Source organism: Equus przewalskii, chromosome 14, assembly GCF_037783145.1.
Source record: "Equus przewalskii isolate Varuska chromosome 14, EquPr2, whole genome shotgun sequence".
NCBI lineage: Eukaryota > Metazoa > Chordata > Mammalia > Perissodactyla > Equidae > Equus > Equus przewalskii.
Genome location: NC_091844.1, coordinates 74,984,095 through 74,995,709, shown reverse-complemented (window position 1 = coordinate 74,995,709; position 11,615 = coordinate 74,984,095). Strand labels below are relative to the sequence as shown.

General features: G+C 42.8%; 1 non-coding gene across 1 annotated transcript; it reads right to left on the bottom strand.

The window, feature by feature from the left end:
- Positions 1–279: 279 nt before the first annotated feature.
- On the bottom strand, positions 280–351 carry TRNAA-UGC (transfer RNA alanine (anticodon UGC)). The gene has a single exon. It is a non-coding gene; the product is annotated as a tRNA-Ala (tRNA).
- Positions 352–11,615: the final 11,264 nt, after the last annotated feature.

Genomic DNA, 11,615 nt, shown 5'->3' with positions numbered 1-11,615 from the left:
AGAGCTGTTGGAGGTGTAAGATGCATGTGATATAGTTTTATCCTCAAGGAGTTGTGGTCAGCTTGGGGTGGTGATGAGCACATACGTATTTTTTTTTTCTTATTAAGTGAAGGAGTTTGAGCAATATTTAAACATTGAGCAATATTTAACTTACTACACCTAACTTTAAAAGACTCCAATAGCCTGTTTATTTAAGTACTTTAATATTTGAAGAAAGACCTACCAAGGATTAAATGAGGAGAAATGAATTAAAATTCTTATTCCAAAGTTCGGCTAAAGTGGAGATGCCAGGGATCGAACCCGGGGCCTCATACATGCAAAGCATGCGCTCTACCACTGAGCTACATCCCCAACAGTGTACATAATTTTAATAGAAAATGAGAGAGGGTAAATAATGCGATGGCAGTTCAGAGGCCAGTGCCCGGAACTTTTTCCACAGCCTTGAATGAACAGTAGTGTTGCAGTAAATGGAGCGCCAGATGGATTCCTCCCTCATCAATGGACCATAGATAAGTCAGTGTCTCAGAATCTTTGAAATCTCAGAATTTTTGAAATGGATATAAGAATCCTGCCAGGCCACCTTACAGGATGTTGTGCAGTTCTAACAAGAGAGAAACTGTCTGTTACCTTACTTAGCGCCTGGAAACCCCTGGACAAGATATACAGGGCCTTCTTGGAGAGACCCGCCTCTGGACCTAGCTTGTGCTCCTCCAGGCGTGCCCCTCAGACTGTGCTCACTAGCAGTGCTGGGAGTTTATTAGAAACACAGATCTCAAGCCTCATCCCAGACTTTCTGAATCTGAATCTGCAAGAACCCCCAGGTGATTTTTATGCAAATTAAAATTTGAGCCAAACTCTACATTGTTCTTAGCATAGTGTAATTATAATCTGACAGAGAAGAAAATCCTCCTTAGGGCACCTTACCATAAGGGACAGAGGCAGGGACCAGAGTTGCCCAGGTGTGCTGTGGGCTTGCTGCCAAGAAGATCAAGCTGGGTCTCCTTAGAACAGGGGATGTGCACGGGGACATTAGCTGCCTAGAGAACAGGACGCGGTGACCACAGCGTGTGAGCCAAGCCTAGACCAGCCTGCAGTCCTGCCAGATGCTGCTCCAGCACCATAAACACAAGGTCTCCTTGAAGCTTGGGTCAGAGGGACACCAGAATACCTTGCATACATCAGCTCACTCATCCAGGGAGCACAGCCTGCCGTATTCTGCTGGTTTGAGGAGCAAGGGGCACAAGAAGGCTCTTGGAGTGCTGAGCACACGCCCAACTGCCCAAGGTGCCAGTGGGACTGGGGGCTTCCTGGCTGTGAGCAGTCCCATGTGAGGCTCCAAATGACCCAGCAGACAGATAGACAGCAGAGCTGAGGGTCTAGGGCAGCAAGAACTCAGGGTCTAGCAGGAACAGCAGTCAGGCCCAAAGGATTCTCATGGTTCAGTTAGTTTTAGAAACACCACCTTAAACAAAGTTGCATTTTTTTCCTTCTCAGGCATGCCTTTAATCTGCAGTGTGCATTGTGAATCTTTCAGAGGAACACACAGTAGGCTTGACTTCCCACATCACTTTTGATCACGGAACCTTTCCTATCTGTGCTAGTCAGCCTGGGCTGGCTGCCAGAGCAAAATACCACCGATTGGGTGGCCAAAAACAGGAATGTGTCTCTCATGGTTCTCGAGGCCGGGAAGTCCAAGATCAAGGCACCAGCCTACTTGCTTTCTGCTGAGAGCTCTCTTCCTGGTTTGCAGACAGCTGCCTTCTCCCTGTGTCCTCACAAGGCGGAGAGAAGGAGAGGGAGCAAGCTCTCTGACGTCTCTTCTTATAAGGGCAGTAATCCCATCATGAGGACCCACCCTCATGGCGTCTTCCAAACCTAACCACCTCCCAAAGGCCCCATCTCCAAACACCGTGATACAGGAGGTAGGCACTTCAGCAAAGGAATGGGTGGGGGGGAATAGTCAGAGCGCTATCCTACCTGGGTAGGAAGTCTTCAGAGCAGACTTCGGAAAATACTAGGAAAGATGGAGGTGAGAGATTCCTTTGGGAAAGGAAGATAATCCGTGAATGTCTGCAGCAGGCGTTGGAAAGGCTTTCTTGTTCAGGCGTCCAGACGATCAAAGTGTATAGGCATTTGCTTCAAACAGGCCAAATGCACCGAGAAGTCACTAGAACGATAACCACCGCCACCATTTCTGAGTGCTCAGGATGAGCTGTAGGCACAATGTGACCCGGGCTTTGCATAGCTGGTCTCATTTAATGCTCTGAACTGCTATTTGAGGAAGCTTCTAGTCTCATCTCCATTTTCAGGTGATGAAACTAAGGCTTAAAAAAGTCAATGAGTTGCCTTAATTCTTACAGCTGGGTAGTGGCAGCTAGTTAGTGCTAAAGCTATCCCAGACCTAGACTTCTCTGACTGGAGGCCCCTGTTAAAATGCTGTAAAAACCCCTCAGTCCTTGGCACATTATGCCCCAGGACCTGCACTTAGACTTGTAGGGTCACCTTGCAGGTAGGAAGTCATTCCTGGTGACTCTGGGGAGGACACATATACAACAAAGTCCCAGCTTGGCGTGCGGGGTCCAACTCTCCTTAGTTTTGTGTATTAGGCTTATCACCTCCGGCTTGTCACCATATTTTCATATACCAGTTTCTTCAAACTCACCTTCTAGTGGATTTAAAGACTAGGACATTCTGGAACAGTAGGCACGGACCTCGTGTTGATTTGCTGATGTTAATCCCCACCGCTCTACCTCTATAATTAGCGATTTAGTCGGGGAAACTGAATAACTCTGTGCCTCACACAGCCATCTGTCAAGGCAATATTTTCATATTTAGAAATTTCAAAGAGGGAAACAACTTGTCACTCTCAATTAATAAACCTGGCTTTTTGCAAAGAACTGTTAAAAAGTTTTCCTTTATGCAAACCCTTCCACGCACTTGCCTCAAGCGTACAGGGCCATATACTTTGTCATGAGTGCATAGATGGATTTAGTGGGAATTTTTTCTTCTGAACACAAGAATCACCGCCCGTATGCCAACTTCATTTCCAGTGGAAGGAGAAAGAGTGAAAAAACACTAAAGTCAGGATTTTTCAGATGCAAGAGAGTATGGTTAAAAACGATCTGGCCTAAGAGGAGGGAACTGGGTCTCCTGCCCTGGCTCTGCCGCCAGCAAGCTGGGTGAGCTCCCCTTAGACACACACCGCCCCCCACCTCCTCCCATGGAAAATGAAGGGCTGGACCACTAAGACCTCAGACCTGCAGCTCGAGATCCCATGGGTGGTGAATCTTATGGTGACATTTGTACACCAGCCCCAGTTCAGATTCCTGGGAAATAGCAAACCTGCCTAATTCACTCCAGGGGAGCTCCACAGTTTTGATTAGAAGAATCTCAAAATAAGAAGATTTAACCTAAACCATTCCAGACAAATGGAAATTCACTCGCTCTTTCAAGTTCTTTTAAAAGGGTGTACAGAACACTGCACAGTAGTCAGTGTTAGTGTCTAAACTGCGTTCGTCGTCCATAAGTTCTTCTTCATCTCTGGCTTAAATTGTTTCTACTAAAATAAAAAATTGAGACCAGCTTTCCACGATATTCTAAGTCATGAAATTATTTCTATTTGGTGATAGTAATTAAATTGCTTTCCAATCCCTTTCTTATTTTATTTTTTATTATTAATTTTAAAATTATTTAAACATGTACAAAAGTATTGAAAATAATAAAACAGCAATCTGTATACCCACTGCCTTGTTTCATACATGCTCCCATATTGCCATTTTTGCTAAACCACAAAGAGCCATTGTTTTTAAAAGATATAAACCACTACAGATACACTTAGTCACCTCCCTATTTGCAATCCATTGGCTTTCCTTCTCTGCAGAGGTAACCACTTTCAGAAATTGAGGTGTCCTGCAGGTTTTTATGCTTTTACCACATATGTATACACACATAGTAATATAAAACACTGTTGAAGAATTTTTAAATATATATCAATGGTATCATATTGAAGACATCATTTTAAAAATTGTTTTTTCCTAGACAAATATTTTTCAGACTCAACCATATATCATTTATATTATCTGCTGTAGGAGTATACCGCAGACAGGTAATCACGTTGATCACAAGTCTTCTGCTATTATAGACACACTACTGTCAAGATCCTCGTTAAGTTTCCTTGTGCATATATAGGAAATTTTCTCCAGGGCACATACACCTAGAAGTGCTTACACCGAGTTATAGTTTGCACAGTAATGGATAATTTCCCATTTCCCACATCTTCATTCCTAACACTTAGTTGTGCCAATCGGAGTGTGAAATGGTATTTAATGTCTTCCTTCATTCTAGTGAGTTTGATCGTCTTTCTGTGTTTTTACTGGACATTTATATTTTCCTGTTTGTGACTTGCCAAATAAAAATCTTTGACTATTTTGTGTAGTGAGCTACTTTTCTCTCCCTTACTGATTTTTAGGGATTTTCATATGTTCCAGATCCTTAGCCTTTACTGATGTATGTGCTGAAAATATCTTCTATCCTGTGGCGTGTCTTTTCACTTTGGCTATGGTCTCTTCTGTCATGCAGAAGTTTGTCATTTTAATGGAGGCAGATACATCAGTCATTTCCCTTAAGTTTTGCTTGTTCTGGGTTTTGTTCAGGTAGTCCTTCCCTTTCCTGGGGTCATAAGTATATTCTCCCAGTCACTCTTACATAGACTCCATGGTCTCAGTGTCTACCATCTTTCTTCCTCAGTTCTTTTAAAAAAGTATGAAAAAGATTATCTGTAGCTCTTGTGAAAGTAATACATGACTATTACAGAAGATCTAGGAAAAGCAGAAAGAAAACAAATCAGTACACTATTAGGTCACTTTTAAAGTAATGCTTATTATCCTTTAAGGAAATCGCCCACCAGGGCCACCCTATTTATAGCCTTGTTCTATATCACTGAAAGGAATAGTTACATGGTGGACAGAGTTGAACTTTGGAGAAAGATCTGTATTTGAATCTTATCTCTACCACTCTCTAGCTGATTTGTCTTGCACACAATACTTATCTCCTCTGAACCTGTTTCCTCATCTGTAAGATAAAGATAACAACTCCTGCCTTGGATTGTTATGTGTCCCAATTTACATCAAATTTCACATCAGGCCTACAGCTGGCAAAATCTTTCCCTATACAACATGAATGACAAACATTAATGTACACAACTGAAATTTCACAAGATTGTAACCTATCATTAACTCAAAAAAAAAAAAAATCTTTCCCTAAAGAATCCTGTGAGCCCCTGCCCTATTATATACCAGCATGCAAAGGACCCTGGAGAAAACTAAGAACTGAGCCATGGACACACTTATCAGCTCAAGCCTGAGTGATGGGCAGGATCCCAAGAAAGACAAATTCCGTGGAATCAGTAAAGTTGCTACCAAGCCATGGCAGGAACCATTCCAGGGTCTGCCCCAACAGTCACTAGACTCCTTCTTCCGTTTATAAAAATGTACTACACAGACAGTGCCTAAAACGGCATGGAAATTTGCTGGAGAACAAAAGCCACCAGCTGACCTCATCCTCAGTACTTCCCTGCTCAAAGCAGTTAATTAGCAAATGGGAAAACAATTGACTTTTTTGGTATTATATAATTCCATTGTATTTTTGCCAGGTATCAGATTTCACCACCCACTGCCATGGTGTCACGTCATGAAAGAACTTATTGTTACATACACAAAACAAGAACAAGCTCATAACTTTGCAAGAAGTATAATTCCACATTCTTTGTCTCGTTGCAATTGAAAGCTTCAGGTTAATAGGCAATTACATTCACGAAACATGTCGTGCTTCGAATGAACATGGCTCATATTGAGATGGCCCTTGCCTGAAGAAAGACTATTTTTAGGAAGCTTGGCAAAGGAAATTAAAGTTTTCAGCCCAAGCGTGCACTGCCAAATAACTAACTCCACCAAATTCTTTATTACCAAGAGGGAAAAAAAGCAGCAAGATAATAAAATCTTTCTTTTCACCATTTTGGGAATTATTTTCCCATGCCTAACTCGCTTCAGCTTTCAGAATCTCCTTCGCAGAATTGTGAGAACAGCTTCCCTGTAAAATGGTTGTATTTGAAAGTCAAGCTGGAGGTTATCTGATTAGAATCTCTTGTCTTTCCCTGTCTTGGGGGAATCATGGAGCCTTTTTGTTTAAAGTGACAATCTGATTAGAGCAGGACCAGGTTCGCTTTCAAGGACCCTAAGGCTGTGGACTTCGGATGAAGAAGAATCTCCTACCATTCCCTGAAACGGTAAAAATCCTTTAAAATATAAAAACTAACTCCCTATATGTACTCTTCATGGTTGTTTAAATTCAAATTATTTCATTTTCTAATAAAGACCAAGCTTTAAATAAAATATGTGCTGGCTGGGCCAGGATGCTCCCTACTGGAGACAATGGAGGACGAGTCGGAGGACGTGGGTTCCAGTCTTGGTGCTGAGATCACTCTGATCAGCAGTTCCTCAGCACAGTTAGACCAGCATCTTTTTTGATGTAGACCTTGGCTCCTGACTGGTCTCCCTATCTCCAGTTTCTCACCTTTTCTAATTCACTCTCTATACCAGAGGGTCTCAAAGAGTGGTCCCCAGACCAGCAACATGAGTATCATCTAAGACCTTGCTAGAAATGCAAAGCCTTAGGCTCCACTCTAGACTTACTAAATCATGAACTCCAGGGTGGAGCCCAGCATCTGTGATTTTAGAAGCATTCCAGCGGATGCTGATGCACGCTAACGTTGGAGAGCCACTGGTCTACACTGATTCCTTACAGTATAAGTAAAAGCTCATTAGCACAGCTCAAAAGAACATTACGATCTGGCCCTCCTTCAGCCTGCAGGTTCATTTCTGATTCTCCCTCCATCACCTCACCCCATTCCTGCAATGGACCATACTACAGAGCAATATTCACTTATTGAGGTGCAACCTCCTCCATTAAGCTTTTCCTTCCTCTGTTCCATCCAGTTCATCATTTTGTCTTCTGTTTTTGCACGTCTCCCTTTTCAAGAGTTCCTTGTGAAATATTTGGACACGCTGGTCTAGCCTACCAGCCTGGGAGGTCTTTGGAGACATACAGTTATTCACTCTTTCCTCAACTATTTACTAAGAACCAGGCACACAGGTGGGTGCTCAGGATACAATGGCGCAGACGGAACTTCCATCCTCTGATCTTTGAATCCTTATCACCTAGCACAGGCATGTTGTGACATACTTTTTAAAAATGAGAATGAGGAGACTAGGGTTTAGCAAGCATCTACTCCAACCTCTCCAAAATCCTTAGTTGCCTTTCAAGACCCTCCATAATTTGACTCCGGCCTATTTTTCCGTACTTAAGCTCCACTTCTCTCCTATACGATCTGTCTGGTCCTCACTGGCCTTTCCCATTTCTTCCGCCCAGCCAAATGAGAGAAATCTTTCAAAGCCCTGATCAAGTCTCAGGTCATCCAGTAAACCATCTCTGACAACCTTAGCCTCTTTGCCTATTATCAGAATTTGTTGCCTATGTCATTTCACTAACTCTTACCTTGTATTACTAGTCATCATGCATGCATTTCTGTTTTCTATCCCCAACTCAATTTTAAATTTATCTCGAGGAAGACTAGGACTGATTCTCCTCTTTCCTGAGGGCAGTGTAGCAGAATGGCTAAGAGCAGGGCTTCTGGATTCAGAAAGCCCATTTTCTAATCCTGGCTCAAAAGAAGCAACATTGAGTTCCCGAAGTACTCAACATTTAAACATTGTGGAATCATATAATGCAGGGTAAATCCTTCTTGCCTCGGTTTCCCCAAGGACACCTTTGTGTTATTCTCCCTGCAACTTCCCAGAATGCTAAGAGACTATCTAAGGAGATTGCTGAATGAATATCCACAAAGAAAGCAGCCACATGGGGTAAAAATAAACAAACACGGCGATTCTTAAAGTTCCCTTATTTGTAAAATTATTCTATGTGAAGGAATGCATTCCCTGAAGTTGAAGAATAAATGTTGTTACTAGACATGAATGCAAGCAAATACCCAGTCTTCAAACTAAAAACTGCAAAAATGGTTCATGTCTTTATCCTAATAGAGAAAGCAAGCGATTAACTTTTAAATATTTGCCCTATTTTTCATTAGAAAAACAGACGTTTGAAAACAGTCAATGACTTTCAGCTTTTCAAAGCATTTTGGCTTGATTGATTTATTCAACTTCAGGAAGCTGATAAAAAAAAAAATCTTGCCATTAATATTTTAAGAGTCACTGACACTTCGTGAAAGGTTTAGAAAGAACATGTGACTTCTAGGAAAGTGTGATGCCAGTAGGCAGGTCTTCCCCTATTTCTTCTCTGTCTCCAGGAGAGCTGTCCTGGGGGCTTGTGCCAAGGATCTAGCTGAGGTTCCAGACAGTTCAAGGTGGTGGGAACTCTGCTCTTAGGAGTTTGGAGATGAGGACAAGGGGGCCCTATGAGAATGGCTGATACTTGTGCAGAATTTTTCCACCTCACGTTTGTTTTCTTAGCTGCTCCGAGGTGCCAGTTTGAGGCCTGGAACAGAGAGAAGATGCCTGTTCGGCATGCCCCAGTTGAAAAGTCTGATTAGTAACGGCCGGAGCTGAGGGCAACTTTCCACAGGAAGTCCGCTGTGCTTTGGCGCTAGAAATCAGTGTGACGTCTAGCATAGCCAAGTGTCCCCGCAGGACCCCACTGGGAAATCACTACAGTTTTATGAGGGTAGCTGCAGTTTTTGTGTAAACAACATAACGTTTTATGATGGGAAACCTAGCCCTTTCCTTTTTATGTAAAGCATCGATTAAAGCTTTTTTTAATGTTTGAGATGTAAAGAAGTGTGAAAAACTAATGGTGTTTCAGAAATAGTCCAAGGAAAAAGATAATGCAGTAGCTACAAGTTTAATGACCTTTCTCATAAAATTATGTAGGGGATTTGTGATAAGTGCGGCAATAAAAATGGTTTTGTTGCCTCTCATTTTCCCAGCTGTGGATTAAATGTTTTCTAATGGATAAGACCACTACTGTCTGTATTCATTATTTTATTTCATTACTGACAATGTATTTCCAAGAGGAATATCAATAAATTTACATATTAGATTCTTTAATTAAAATATTTTAAACAGCAAGATTTCTTTATTTTTGTGATTTTTTCTTTTTAATCGGGGAGGGAGTATAGCTAAAATTGCCTCTTGTAAAAGAAAATTTAGGTAATAACCAAATTCCAGTGGTGGATACATGTCATTATACATTTGTCAAAACTCACAGAATGAACAGCAAGCCTGAACTCTGGACTTTGGATGATAATGATGTGTCAATGGAGGTTCATCTGTTGTAACAAATATACTACCCTGGTGGGGGATGTTGACAGTAGGGGAGGTCAGGGGTGGGGGGTGGAAGACAAGGGATATATGGGAACTCTCTGTACTTTCTGCTCAATTTTGCTGTGAACCTAAAATTGCTCCAAAAAAATAAAGTCTAAAATGCCCCTGCCGCCCTGCCTTCAACCCCAGGGCTGACCTGCAGAGGCAACACTTATTAAAGGAGAGAAGTCATTTACCCCTGTTCTTGCCATCCTTGGCCCGTTATGGGTTGGAGGGGGGGTGGGTGTTAGTACTGGGGGTTAATTTTGTTTTCTGGCTATCTGTGGTCTAAGCCTAAACCTGTTCTGTTTCACCCCTTCTTGACATGTTGGAAATCTTTCCAAAATGCCTCAGCCCTGCCACACTTGCTCGGGTACAGGGCACTCATTTCCCCAGAGTCCCACAGACAAGACTAGAAGCAAAGAAGGAGATTGGCCTTGTGAGAACTGCCCCAAGGCATACCCTGGAAATTGCTTTCTGGACTAAATCTTTGGCACAAGAGTACTATGCTACTGTTTTCCTTTTTCTTATAAAAGTTGAGGTTGGAAGAATAAGGGAGAAAGCCAAACAGTGACCTTTTCTGAGGGCTGAACATCAGGTAGTCAAGGCCACATCCTACCCAGGGATATCTCCACATGCGACCATTATCACATTAACCGGCTTTCGTCCTCAGGTCTTCATAAGAGAACGCAGTATTTGGAAAGTTAGGGCAGTTACTGGGATTTCCAGAACACTCCTTGTCTGAGACCAGTGAGCATGATAGGGCAGAATGCGATTGTCTGGGATATTTCAGGCAGCACTGATGACATGCCCGGGGGAGGAAGCCAGCAGGAAAGGACATCACACAAGAAAATGCCTATTTCTTCCAAAGTGGGCAGAGTGTCTAGGAAGGTCCAGGAATAAGACCCATCCTGAAAGACCCTGCTGTGGCTACTCAAGCCCCGCCTCCCCCTGACTCCCCACACCCTGACATGTACCCTCTCTCCCCAAGGAGACTCAGGGCTCAGCCCATGGTTAACAGAAACTTCCCAGTTCGTTCCCTTCCATGACAAGATTGGGGGATGTCAGAGCAACGAGGTGATGTTCCAACACTAATGATACAATAATTCATATATTCAGTTGCTCATTCACTTTTTTAGTGTGCCCAGGCTCTGAGCTAGTCTGGGGACACAAATGCAAGCAAAGCTTAGACTCTGTGCTCAGCCAGCTTCCTATCTTTGTATATTGTCCCCCTTGAGAGAAGCAGAAAGAAAGCTGACAAATCTCCCGGCTGTTTGTGGCCCACCCGAAAAGTCAACCCCAGTCCTTCACCAAGGGCGGTCCCGGCGCTCTGCTGGAACTCACAGCTGCCACTGGTCTGCTCCTGCCACCCTGCCTTCGACCCTGGGGCTGACCTGCAGAGACCGCGCTTATTAAAGGAGAGAGGTCATTTATCCCGGTTCTTGACGACATTGGCCCGCAATGGGCCGAAACTGCTGAATTTCATATGGTGTTTTACAAGATGCTCAAGTGTCAAGGAGCCATGGAGGGAAGGTTGCCACACAGATCCTGACACAGGCCACAGAGGAGGGGCCTTGCAAGCCTTCTTGGTGAGGCCACTTGGCTGCTGCCCAGCGTGCCCTCATTCACGGCCAAATCTAAGTCCTTGTGGTTCTACCGTGGTCTCCCCAGAATTTTAGCCCCCTAGGAGAACAATTCCACTTCTAGATCCTTCACTTGTTCTTTCATTAAAGGAAAATCACTTACCTAGAAAAATACAAACTAAAAAACTTCAATTGCATTTTTAAATAAAAGGAAAGACACTTTTCAAATAAAGGAGAGGGGTTGAGAGAGAGACAGAGACAGAGTCCCTTTTACATCTCAAGCTAAGAATAAGATCTGGGACTTCCAAAAAGGTATGACTCTTAGAAACTGATTAATTTTTAGATCTTAAAAAGCCATACGGTCTCTTTAAAGAGCAATGAAAGCCTGATTCAAGTTGTTAAATTTTATGTTGTGTGTAATGTTGTAACTGATGTCAAACCTTTCACATTTTCTTACCACTGACATTGGACAGTCTACTCTACTCAAGGGCTCAGTTACCAGAGTCGAGATTAAGTAACCTAACCAGGAAATAAGGGCAGAATGGAATTTTATTACATGGAATTGAGGAGTTCAAACGCAAAATAATTAAGTCTGAGCCAAATATAGCCATTCTCTCTCCCATCGGTTTATTTTGGTGGATAATTGGCTGTATTAGGTATT